This window comes from Pyxicephalus adspersus, chromosome 4, assembly GCF_032062135.1.
Source record: "Pyxicephalus adspersus chromosome 4, UCB_Pads_2.0, whole genome shotgun sequence".
NCBI lineage: Eukaryota > Metazoa > Chordata > Amphibia > Anura > Pyxicephalidae > Pyxicephalus > Pyxicephalus adspersus.
In genome coordinates, this window is record NC_092861.1 from 121,497,132 (window position 1) to 121,510,400 (window position 13,269).

A 13,269-nucleotide genomic window follows, 5' to 3' on the forward strand; every position below is an offset into this window, starting at 1 on the left:
CACTAATAGGAGCATTTTGTAAAATCTGTACTATAAGGGCAATATAAAGTCCAATAACCCCTATGCACTGAAATCTCAAACAGTAGCAAGTTAAGCCTTGTAAAATACAGAATTCCCACTCCTTTGTGGTGATGATGTTCTGTAGTCCTAGTCAGGAGCAAGCTGCCTCAAGTTATGTTTCTCATACATAGATACAGTGAGTATTGTCCACCCTAGGACAGGTAACGCAACACTGATGTGTTCACCAGATGAAAACATTGGACAAAGAAGTTGTAATACAGTCACTATGTCTAAGTACTGGGAACTGTCTGGGAATTACTAAAAATAAAATATGCCCTGGGAGAATGACTGACTGAAAAAAGAAAAAAGCTCCCAACAGCCCCTGTAGACAGATACCTTTAGATAAGATTGAGTGGCCTGGGTTCACTTTAAACTAGGATGAAATGTAGAGAAACAAGCATCTTAAAACCAGGAACAAGAAATTGGACCAGAAGTTTGGATATCACTGGGAGCATAAAATGGGGTTCAATGGTATTGTGTCTCCAATACATTTGGCATCGCTGGCAGCATGCGTGTTTTGGGCTAGGGACTTAGAGCTGATCCTTTACATAGATCTGCCAGGAATCCAGTAGACTAATGTCAAAATCCAAGACCTGGACCAAACAGATCTGAGCTCTCCTTATAACAATTCTTTATGTCTAGATGTTGATCAAAGATCTTTTGTCCCAGAACAAGTTTCCTTACTGGGGATGCTGATTTAACTAGCTGCATGGTTTTACTGCGTCAGTGACTCAGAAGGGTCTTAGGCAGCCAAGGAACCAGCAGTTCAGTAACTGTAGGCTCTGTTTGGTTGGGCTATGTTTTGATTCTAATCTCCAGCCTTATCCTTCGCCTTGTATAGTTGTCTCCCCTTCTGTACTGAAAAACTGATTTTACTGTACATTGTGACCTTCAAAAGCTCAGTTTCCCTAGTGAAAAATGTAAAAAGTAGGATTTTACATTGCATACTGTTATGATGAAAATATAGGCACACCAAAACAACTTAGAGTGAACCTATTTGTGTGAAAACAGAAAAAACCCTTCCATAATTTTTCCCTTAAGAGGTATCAATGAATTGTATACTAATTAACCTCCCTGGCGGTATTTCTGAGTGTGGCTCTGGGTTAATTTTCAGTGCCAAAAGCAGTAACCCTGAGCCACACTCGGGTTTGAATTGCCTGGGAGTTTCAAAGTCCTACCTGGTTCCTAAGTTCCAGCGGCGTCCTCTAGCGATGCCCGGCATCTGCTTTGCATCGTCAGGCTACACAGATGCCGGCATCTGCGCCCCCGGCACGTCAATGTTCACGATGCGAGGCCAGGGGAAGCAGATGCCGCCAGGGCATCTGCTCACAAGCCTTAGGCTGTAGGACGGGACTGTGGGGCTGGAATACGGGACCAGGCGGGAAATTTAAAATAGTATTTTAAATGTACCGCTTTTACATTTAAAAATACCCATTCAGACCGCCAGGGAGGTTAATATTTAGTTTAGGTATTACAATTATATCTAAACCCGAAAGCAAAAATGTCACATTCTTACTGGTCTTAGATGCGGTGCCCACATTTATATATTTTTCTTTAAATGTTCACATTGGCTCTGGGTAGGTGCTACATTCAGCTTCTCCAAGTGGCAGCTCCAGAGAGAACAAATAGGGTTTGAAGTGAGTGGTACTACTGCTGCCAGCTGTCAGATGTGCAGGTGCCAGCCATTGGGAGTTGGGTGGCATCACTCCATTCCAAAGCAGGCCCAAACTTACCCTTTAGTGTTTTATTTTCCTTCATTATTATCTCTGGTGATTCTGACATTAACACAATGCCAGTCCACTGCTGGTTATAGTCCATTTCTCTCTGATAATCTGAGAAAAATAAGTCATTCCAGACATTGTTCAGAAGAACAGCGTACTATGATTTAAAAGGTGATTGGAGTGGGGAAAATATTTAATGCAGAAAAACCAAACAAAACCAAAACCTGAAAGACGTGAAAGGAAACAAAATATTTGAATGGATTGAAAATTGGCAAAGACTCAGCCAATGATCATCGCCAGGAAGACCGAAGAAAATCTAAAGTTACTTCGTAAATTTTGTGGACTGATTAAAGCAAGAACGTTCTTTTGGGTCTGGATGCCACAGACAGTTTTTAGATTAGTTTTTTTTAGATGACCCCCAAACACTGAATTCAAGCCACAGTACACAGTTAAGACAGTGAAGCATGGTGGCGCAACATCATAATATGGTGATGACATGCAAGTCAACGACCTCTAACACACCAGTAAATGAACAATGTCTTAGTTGCAGACCAACAAGATTGACGATATTGATTGGCCAGCCCACTAACCAAGAAATGCAGTCCGATAATCCTGGGTTGAAATACCTGTTCACTGGTGCCAGAAGTTGGTTGAATTCATGCACCACAGGTATGCAGCAGTTCTCAGAAACAGTGATTATACAACAAATATTATTTCAGTGATTAAAAGGATAGCAAAACATTTTCAGATTATACACTAAATGTTTGAGTTTGTAAAGATGTATGTGGACACTGTTATTTTATTGAACTGCATAATATTCCTTATTCTTAACTTTCTGTAAAGGAATAACACAAATGTTACATTTTTTGATTTGGAATAGAATTTGCAGTTTTCCCTATGCATTTGTATGTATAGAAATAAAAGCTAATATAAGGATTTTGAGCTTTATTTAAACTTTATTATCCCTTTTGTTTAAATACACTGCTATTTTTCCAAACACTACTGTCTATTTAACAGACCAAAAAAAGAAAAGTTTATTGTTGGGGTTTATGTTCACTGTAATAAACAAAAAGTTGTATTACTGAAAGCACAGGTGATGCAGTCACAGCTCAGGTATAGTAGTACCGATGCCTGCAAAACACTGAGCATTACGTGAATCTTAGGACCCTGTTAGCTATCATCCTTGGTAAAAGAGTAGAAAAATTACAGCATTCCACCCATTGACATCATTATTTTATAGGAAGTTGGCTGTTGCCCTGATCCATATTTTGCCCCTAAAAGATAAAGAGATAAATATTCCTTTCCTGCCACCTACATTCCAAATCTCTGAAGTGGTAACAAGAAATGTCTGGTTTAAGAATCTTCAGAATGCAGGACTGTAGGAATGTCCAATACCTTGTTTCTTGGCTGTTCTCCTCGTTCTGCCACCTACTGTATGCTATATACCAGCGGTCGCCAACCGGTGGTCTGCGGCTCTGGCCAGTGCCCCCCTGAGCAGGGTCAGGAGAGAGACCCTACTGGTGGGGCGCATTCCCTCCACCCCAGAGCTGCAGACCGCATCCCCTCTACCAATACCTTGCTCAGGGAAGGCTCAGACCTGCAATGGGAGAGTGGGCAGGGTGGCATCATGACATCACTAGGGGGAGGTTTCTCCCCCTTTGAGTGACACCCGGCTCCCTGTGCATACGTGGTCAGGAGCCAGTAATTTTAGTGGTCCGAGGGACCAAAAAGGTTGGCGACCACTGCTATATACTATATATTATTACTGTTGGGACAGGTAGTTATTAACTGTTTTCTTTTCAGGTGACATATTATTTTAATATTGTAGCAGAACAGTGTACTAGAACAGTGTTTCCCAACTAGGGGTTCCTTGAGAAATGAGCAATCTGTACCTCTGGGTTAGCTTAAGTGACACAGTGATCTGTAAAGGTGACAATTTTCCTACTGACCACTACAGTATATATACAATATACTGTGAGCTATGGATATAGCTATTATAGTAGGGGTTATTTCAAAGGTTCCCCAATGTTAAAAAGGTTGAGAAGGCTGCAGCAGATAACTTTCGTCCAAGACAAACAATTGTGATCATCATCTCGGAAGAAAATCAAGTATACGTGTGTACAATTCTTCCAGTGTTCATCAATCTGTCCTAGTGGATCAACAGAATGACCAAGCAAGGTTAACCATTGAACTTTCCTATGGAGAGGGGCACAGATGGGTGGCCATTGCCCAGTCTTCCTTCTCCATGGAACAGAACAGTGCTAAATAGCACTCATTTGTTGTCTTGTCATTGGAAGCAGTTATAAAAAATAACTTCCAGCGACAGAAATCTTTTGCCTGTACAGGGCTTTATTATCTCATGCTTTAATAATCTTCTATAAGAAATCCTTTCCCTCTAATCAGTTTAGGTAAATGAATGGCATATAATTTAGGTTCCCTAATAAAAAGTCTATTTCCTGGATCTAGGAGTTATTATTATACATATTGTTATACATTACATATAACATATGTGTTCAGGTGTTGTAAAGAAATGTTAGCAATGCTGATGACTTTCATACACATCCATTTGATGCCATATTTCCCTGTACAATTCCATATTTTATTTCTGTGCCAAATATCGCTACATATACATATTTATCTGAACAGACTGCTCTGTGGGAATGAATGAACTAATCCACAAACAGGAAGCCTTTTATTTCACTTTAATTGAAAAGGACACTGCTGTTTTGTAATAAAGAACATTAACCTCAATCTCAGCCTGCTTGTTTTGTGTATGTGAACATTAGGATTATATGATTTGTAAAAGCTTTGTTAAAACAGATGTAATCCAAATCTCTAAAATCTCATGTGAGCTTTAACATGGTAATGTCATTCCAAAAAAAACTTTAAAAAGAAATACAGTTTCTACAAATCTGCAACTTTATTAAAATAGTCCCGCAATGTTAAGAAACACCTTGTCATGGGGTGACAACTGTCCTCTACATTGGGCACCATAGATGGATACTATAAGTGACCATGCTGACACACATATTGTACAGGTGTGATCTATTATCAGAGCAATGGTGTGCATTGGACAAGTAGGGAGTGGTTGAAAGAGACATTAATATGTAAGAAGAGATGAAAAAAACTTGTACTTATACATACATATATGTATATATTTAAAAATGTCAACTGCCTTTGATAAATAATGCTTAAGCAAAGTAAAGGTGATACATTTAGGGTTTATTATCCTTTTTTTGGTCAACATAAATAACTGGATAAAAACTTTAAATCCTCAAAGTTTATTTAAAAACAAATTCATAATTTACTTTCAGCAGCCATTCTCATCCATGGTTCAATGGAATCTTAGGGTTCCACCAAGAGTTGCAAGGGATTCCTTGAGTTGTGGTTGACTGGCCTTTAAAAGGATGTTACCAGCATAGTTCCAGGGCCAACACCACTTGGCAGAGCTAACCAGGGACTTTTTTAGCTGTCTGTAAAGGTGACCTTCTGATCAATAATGTATAGGGGACAATCTGTGCAATGGAACCAATGCAAAAAGCATTTTCTCATTAATTATAGCAGAGTTTCTCCGACACCTGAAAACTATTTTAAAGGTTCTTCAAAGGTAAAGAATTTTAGAAAAACATAGAGTATTTAATTTTTTATTCCCTCTCAGTATTTTTTTTTTTTTTGCCTGTATCCATTTTGGAAAAAGTTCAAATAAGAGATCTTTTTAGCATAAAGGAAAAAACCCCACCTGTCACTGGACCTAAAGTCCCCGTTAGAAAATCCCCTTCTTCCTGCTCTGATGATTACTTTAAATTTTTGGATTCCCCTTTATAGAACCAATAGGGAGGAACAAAAACAGCTATTGAAACTTGACTGATATACTAGCTATTCAGGCTTTATCAAAATTAAAAATGTTTTTTTTTTTGACCGCAGATACACCTTCAGTGGGTAATACAGTAAACTTGTACATATGTGAGCTGTTGTGCCAGCAGAGTGAATCCTTTGACATGTTTTTTGAATTGCTTAGCTGCTTTATCAATTTCACTGAAGCAAAAAATGCAGCAAAGGTGGATGATACTCTGTTGCAGGATATGGTAGAACTCATAAATACCAAAAAAAAAACAGTACTACCCAACACAGTTCATCCATAATCAAAATATAATTTTATGTGAACTGACTCTAAAAAGTTACATTTTACAGTAGCCCAAAAGTGGGCTTTGAAGGTACAAAAAGGTACAAAAAATTCAGATTTTCAAGTCAATCTGTGACCATGTAAAGCAAACCAACAGAAAAGCTTTAATTCAGGCCTCCATAGAAGCATTGATTCTTTGAAAGTAGGTGGTCTCCCCATGTGACAGATGAATAAAGTGGTTATGAACTAAAGGATAGATTAATATTTGCTGCTGGAAATGGGAGATACAACATTACAGGTGGTTTTCCTTGAATGGTTTATTTTATCATTTGATTTTATCATTTGAATCATTTGATCTTCATTGCCCAGTCCAAGCAAACATGCAGTCTAAATGCACATTTAGATGAGTAGGCAGCCTAGATGATTGTCCTCGAAGATCTCTCGAAGATCCCTAATGTCCTACAATGTTCCATACCAATCAAGCTTGCATTTTCTGAATTGCACTAGTAAAATGTCTCCAGTAATTATGGCTATGGCTTGCAAATTCATATTCTTCTGCACACTTTACTTTTCTGCATTGGCTCCTGATTTATAGTCAATATTATATTTTTAATATTAAACTGTATTTATATAGTGCTAACATATTACGCAGCACTATATATTAAATAGGGGTTGCAAATTACAGACAGATACAGACAGTGACAGAGGAGGAGAGGACCCTGCCCCAAAGGGCTTACTATCTATGAGGTGGGGATGCAGCATACAATAGGTCATTCAGATCTACACTCCATAATGATGGGTACACAACAAAGATCTACTTGAAGGATCTCCATCCAGAAGGCAGGCTGTAGATAAAACTCTTGCAACTCTCCCCTTCAAAAAATAAAGGTCCACAAATGATCCCTAAAAGCATGTCTAGCCAAATCTTTTTTGTAATGTACAGTGTGTGTAACGAATTAGAACTTGATTAAATTTAAAATTTAAACAAAATTAAACAATAGTTTCCGGGTATGCCATGCTGTTTTCTAAAACTGCTAAAATATCAGGTTGCCTATATCTCTATACCCCCATGCCTAGGTGAAACTAGATTTCAGGGGTATAGGCAAGGCAGGGAGTGTGGTGAACCTCAGCAGAAAGACCACTGCTTCCGTTAGGAGAGCAACAGGTCCCTAATTGTAATATGCTGGTAGCAGCCAGGCTTTTCTATCCAGCCTGTGTATACATTACTAAGAAAATGAACTAAAACATCGCACATCTTTTGCTTTAATGCAAATTGCTTAGTGATTAATATTAGTATATAAGGAAACTTAAATAACTTTTATTTTAGTTTTTTTTTTACTGTAGTATTAGCACAAACCTGATATTCATTTATAGAGTGTAAAAGGATTAGTACCCCTGTTGATTGCTATCTGGGGCTGTGTTAAAGCAATTTCACTGTACTTTCTATCCTGATTTGAATGGTTTCCCTTGGAAAAAGGCTAAAGCTACGTACACACTTCCAATTATTATCGTTGGAAAACGAACGACGAACGATCCTGCACGATATCTACGAACGTTCGATCTACGATATCTACGAACGACGCACCGATCCTGCACATAGAGATAACGACACGATCGTTCGTAGATATTGTACACACAATAGATACGATCGTTTGAACGATAGAGGAACTATGTGCACGACAGGAAAGTGAACGGACGTTCGTTCATTACGCATGCTCAGACCATGAACGATCAACGAACGACCGTACACACGAACGATGTTCAACGATCGTCGTCCAATCCGATCCGCCGGTCCGGTCGTTCGTTTCCAACGACTTTCCTCGTTCGTCGGCGTCGTTGGTTACTTTTTTACGAACGATTTTTTGCCCAATCGATCGTTCGTCGTTCGATTGGAACGATAAAAATTGGAAGTGTGTACGCACCTTAAGGATATGGTAGGCAATTTTCTCTGACAAATCTGAAATCTGGAATTCTGAAAGTTTAATAAAATGCAAATTGGTAAGATATGGCATTGGTTTTAATGTACCTGTTGAAGATTTCCTCTCCTATTTTGTCTAGTGAAACTTTTGTTACCTGTACTATAAGATCACACTCACCCTATTGTGTTTTTTTTTTTGGGTGGTGATACAATATTGGAATGAATGGATTACTTTTTGCCCTGCCTAGGCTATGAAACCTCAGGCAAATGATTGCACAAGAATTTCACAATACCAGAAAAAGCCCAGTGGGTACAGCCAGTAACCACTAGGCATCTGGGAGCGGTAAATGCTGCCATGTTTTACTTCTAGTCTGAATATGTCAGAGGACCTATAGTGAGGGATGATGGAAGCTGCCATTGTGAAGAATACTAATTGTCTGGATATAAACCTGATCTTTTGCTTTTATAATTTCACAACAGTTAATTTTGTGCTGAGTTGCATTATATTTATCAAGAACAGTTTGTATGACGATGGGAAAGTCCATACATACACATATTTATATATATACAGTATACAGTAAATCTTTATATATAAAATTGGATGTATGTATGTACTGTATGTGTGTATGTTCCACCATCACTCGAAAACGCATGGAGACATTTCAACTTGCCATACATTTGACTGAGAGTGCACCAGTCATCTTTGTACAGCGCTGTGCTTTATGTCAGAGCTATATTTGGTGATCACTAGGAAACGCATGAAGACATTTCAACCAAACTTGCTATGTTCCACCATCCCTCGGAAATGCATAGAGACATTTAAACCAAACTTGCTAGACATATGACACCGCTGATCTTTGTACATCACTGTGGTATATGTCAGAGATATATTTGCATGTATGTGTGTATGTATTGCTCAGTGACAGTGTGCCTTTTGCTTATATTTTTACATACTTTTTTGGACTTTAAACCAATTCTTTTTATTTTATTAAATATTATTTTAAGATTTTTTAAAAATTTAATTTTAAACCAATTTTTCAAGAAAACGTAAGGCAATTGGCTTGCAATCAAAGGCAAAAAAACAAAACAACATCATAGACAGGAAAATCACTATAGCTTTATTTGATTCTTTTTTCCTGTATAAGATTGCAATAAATAAATACCAAACGCCAAGTTATCAGCTATTATATATATATATATATATATATTATCATGTACCTTTGTTTTGTTCTTTAATTAAAAAAAAATATATATATTTTTATGATTATTTTGATTATTATATTATGCTTTTACCTTCCAATGTCTTCAATTTAAATGTAAAATTAGGTACCATTGGATATTTTCCAGCTCCTCCCAAGGATTTAGAGTTAAGGTCTGTGATGGTCTAACCATGGTGGAAATAATGTCTCGAACCACTGAGTGGCACATTAAATTACTGAGCCTAGACCTGACCAACTGAAGCAAGCCCAGATCATAATTCTACATCTGTATTGATATATAATGTTGTATGTCTGATTTCTAAATGATTGGTTACTGATAATCGCTGTTGTCTTTAATTGAGAGGATGCAGCAAACAGCAAAGTCAACTTGAAAACAGCAATGATAAATTTGATAAATGTTCCTCTTAAAAGTCCTAATTTCTTACACGTTAAATGTTTACATGTTGTATTGTAATTTTATTAATATAAATTGATTATACTGTTTTTTCCAGGGGAGTGATTTGGAAGATGCTGAGGTCAGGCAGCCCAGACAGCTACGGTAGCATGTTCTACATGATGTCAGCAATGGCAGCTAAGCCAACCTGCAAACTGCAGAAACCTAAAGCCGAACTCCAGCCTTACCTATCTTACACAGCTCCTTAAACCAACTATTTGTATAAAAAAGTCCAGGCACAAAGTGATAAAAACCCTTAAAAAAGGAATACAATTTGAAAAGTTTTATCATGTTATCAAGTTTATAGTAATGAAGAAGCAAGGCAAAATAAGAGCAGATTAAACTTCAGTTTTAAAGTTTATCTAAACCCAAGAATAAAAATGTTATGTATTAGGAAATGTGTTTGTTGCATTAGCCGATTTTAGGCTTTTTTCATTTTTATCATCTAAGTTTGGATGATTACTGAGGTCTGAGTCTTAAATATATTCACTAGAACCTGTTACATATGTGGAAAAGACAGAAGTCCATGTGGTTTGATCAATAGACAGAACCCGAAGCCCACAGGTGAGCTATTAGAAGGCCCTGTTTGTGGGCTACATTGGTAGTTCTATTCAGCTCATATATACATTTTTGTACCCTGGCCAATTTTGCCACACATGTTAAAACATGCCATTGCTATGGATTTTCAAAATCCAAATCTGCTGATGGCTGGCTCACCCAAAGACTTACAGCAGAGGTTCCATAGCACCAACAGATATAAGATAAAGGTCAGCTAATTAGGAAACTTTTTGAACAAATGTGTAGTTTTTTTTACCCAAAAGCTAATAAATGTATGGAAAAAAAACCCATTTCATAAAAATACATAAAAATTACCCATTTCATAAAAAGAATGACTATGCTGCACATAAGAATCCAACTAAAGCTAGCCATGCACAAATCAACTTTTGCTCAATATGTTTTTGATCAGATCAGCCTGTTTAATATAAATTATTGTTTATTTTAAATTTTGGCTGTTGAATAAAAATCAGTTGATCATACTACCACAAACCACAAATAATGCACAGTCCAACAGGTGAAAAGTGCAGTGAAAAAAAGGGAATGTGCACATGCTTCAAAATTCAAACAAAAACATGTCAAGAAGTCTAAAACAAACATTAGATACTTGTACAATCAATTAAAAAAATAGATTTTTCAATTCTACACTTTCTACACACTTACAACGTCTACTACACTTCTCAAATTCAGATTTAAATTATGGTGGATTTGATGTTGTGTATGGCAGATTTATTACAGATACCCATAGACAAATGGTGGTCAACCAATCTAGCTTATTTTTTGGAATGGGTTCTCATCCATAGGCAGCCATACAGCAACTGCTCAATTCCTCTTTGTAGGAACAAATGATCAGACCTGACCTAAATACTATTGTTCAGCTTCGATAAATCACCACTGGTTCTATTTGCTGCACTCCTTCAATCTCCTCCTTACAAAATTTAAATATACCTAGCCATTCTTTTTATGTAAGGGCCAACAGAAAGCCAATAACTTCCATCCCAAATTTTTAATTTTTACCAAATGTTTCAAATTATATTTTTTACTGTTATTTGGGGACATTTTAGTGGTTGTTGATCCAGGTGACAAATGTTGGGTCTGCATACTCAATCTGGTATATTTATTTCCAAGCCCTGTATATTTCCAAATATTGCACATCTTATAATGTAAAATGAACTACAGTGAAGAATACTGGAGCAAAATTCCAGTTCCAGCAGTTCCAAGTAGTAACAAATCAAATACATGGTTTAAATTTTCTCATAACCAAATATAATAAATTCAACTTATTTCTATGAGCAATGAATTCTATTCTTTTTTTTATTGGTTTAATTTTTTGGTATTAGCCCGTTACCACCCAGACTTCCCGGCTCTGATAAGCCAGATACTGTGTTTCAAAACACTCCAGTATGTGTAAGTGATATTATTTGCCTAATGCTCACTGTGAATTATGGTGCTAAATTCTAAACTGAAACAAGCTTAATTCAATGTTTCTTTTGCAAATTAATAGATAATAGGATACATAACAGTGTATCTGTACTATGGAATAACCTTGATTCAACAGCTATTTACTCATTGACATATGCATTTAAATATATATTATTACATGTAACAAGACATAATTGTTACATTATGAAACTTAAAGCCTTTCAAGTTAATCTGCATTAGAAGACTGTACTTTTAACATATTCAATTAAATAAATACATTATATGAGTTCTATTAAACATGCCTGCTTATTTTTCAGTTGCTGATTCATATAAACACTTATTTATGGAATAATCACACAATAAATCTAATATTCCTAATGGCATAACCAGTATTAAGTGCATCATTATTCAGTGACTCAGTAAATGAACTATATCTACAGTGCACAAGAGATAAATGCCTACAGAAACTGCTTTCTTTTTAACTTGTCATAACTATATATAATTGTTGTCATTTAAAATAAAATTAAAATCCAAAATTCAACAAAAGTCAATGCCTGCATAATATAAAAGCCTCAAATTCATCAGAAATATAAGCTAATGACTTGACAGCTGCAACAATGATTTTATATAATAAAATGATACTTTTTTAAAACAATAAACTGAAAATATTAGAAAGTAGCTGAAGAACCAATAATCAAATAAAACCTTAAGATACAAAGAAACTAAAGATACTTTATATATATTGCCATCCATTCCCAATAAAAAGGTAATAGAGATTGACACATTTGGAAATCATTTATTAATTCCTCTAATGAGAAATCCATTGAAAGTTACAAAATAGCATTGTTCCCAGTGTTTAGAAGTGACAATAACTCTGTACAGTGTTGTACATATTAGCAAATAAACATAACAGATAATCACCATTTGTCATCTTCAGCCCACCTGCTGATACAAATGTCAGTATACCAGTGTATAACTCCTGCCTTGGCTCTATAGATTTTTCTTTGCAGAGAATAAGACATCAGATAATGTGAAGAATGTAACAAGTCAGCTGATAGCATTGTAGGAAATGCTATGTCTAAATTCTCTGCCACCCCAGCTACCTGCCCCCCTCCTAAACCCTTTTCTGTTGCCACATTTTTTGGTTGAATTAAAGACCAACCAGCAATCTGGACATTGTAATATCCTCAGACTGGTTTATTATGGGGATTTCTGAGCTGCAGATGAACTTTAGGTTTTGCCTTTGTCCTGCTTGGGCCAAGTACCCTTTCGGGACTGTTCTGTGTGGGGACTCTTATCCTCCTCTTCAGTTAATGAGGTTCACCTAGTCAGCACATTCGTATGCTTATTACACATCTGAACTGCAAAGCTTGGAGACATGTTTCTGCTGAAAAGCAACAAAGATCTGTTAGTTCAATGCCCCCACCCAACTTTTCCATTCTGCCAGGAATGTGTTCTTACCATAGATTAAGCCCCCTTCCTAACTAGGTGCACCTGCTTTACCCCTGCCATGTGGACTATAGGGGCTGCCAATTGCACCTCCTCCACACTGATTATTGATACATCACAATAAAACAGAATGATTGGAAAACCTGGATGCCAAATATAACATAATAGTATGCGTCAATTCAAACATCTGTAAGAAAAAACAAGGAAAACTAATAATGAATTATAATACACTTTTTGTATGTGTCAATTTTAGGAATTTGCTGGATTAAGGCTACAACATAAATTGAAATAGATTAATAAAACAATAAATTAAACATTCATTTATGATCTTCACCATCTGACCTTTGCTTTATCAAACCAATACAAGC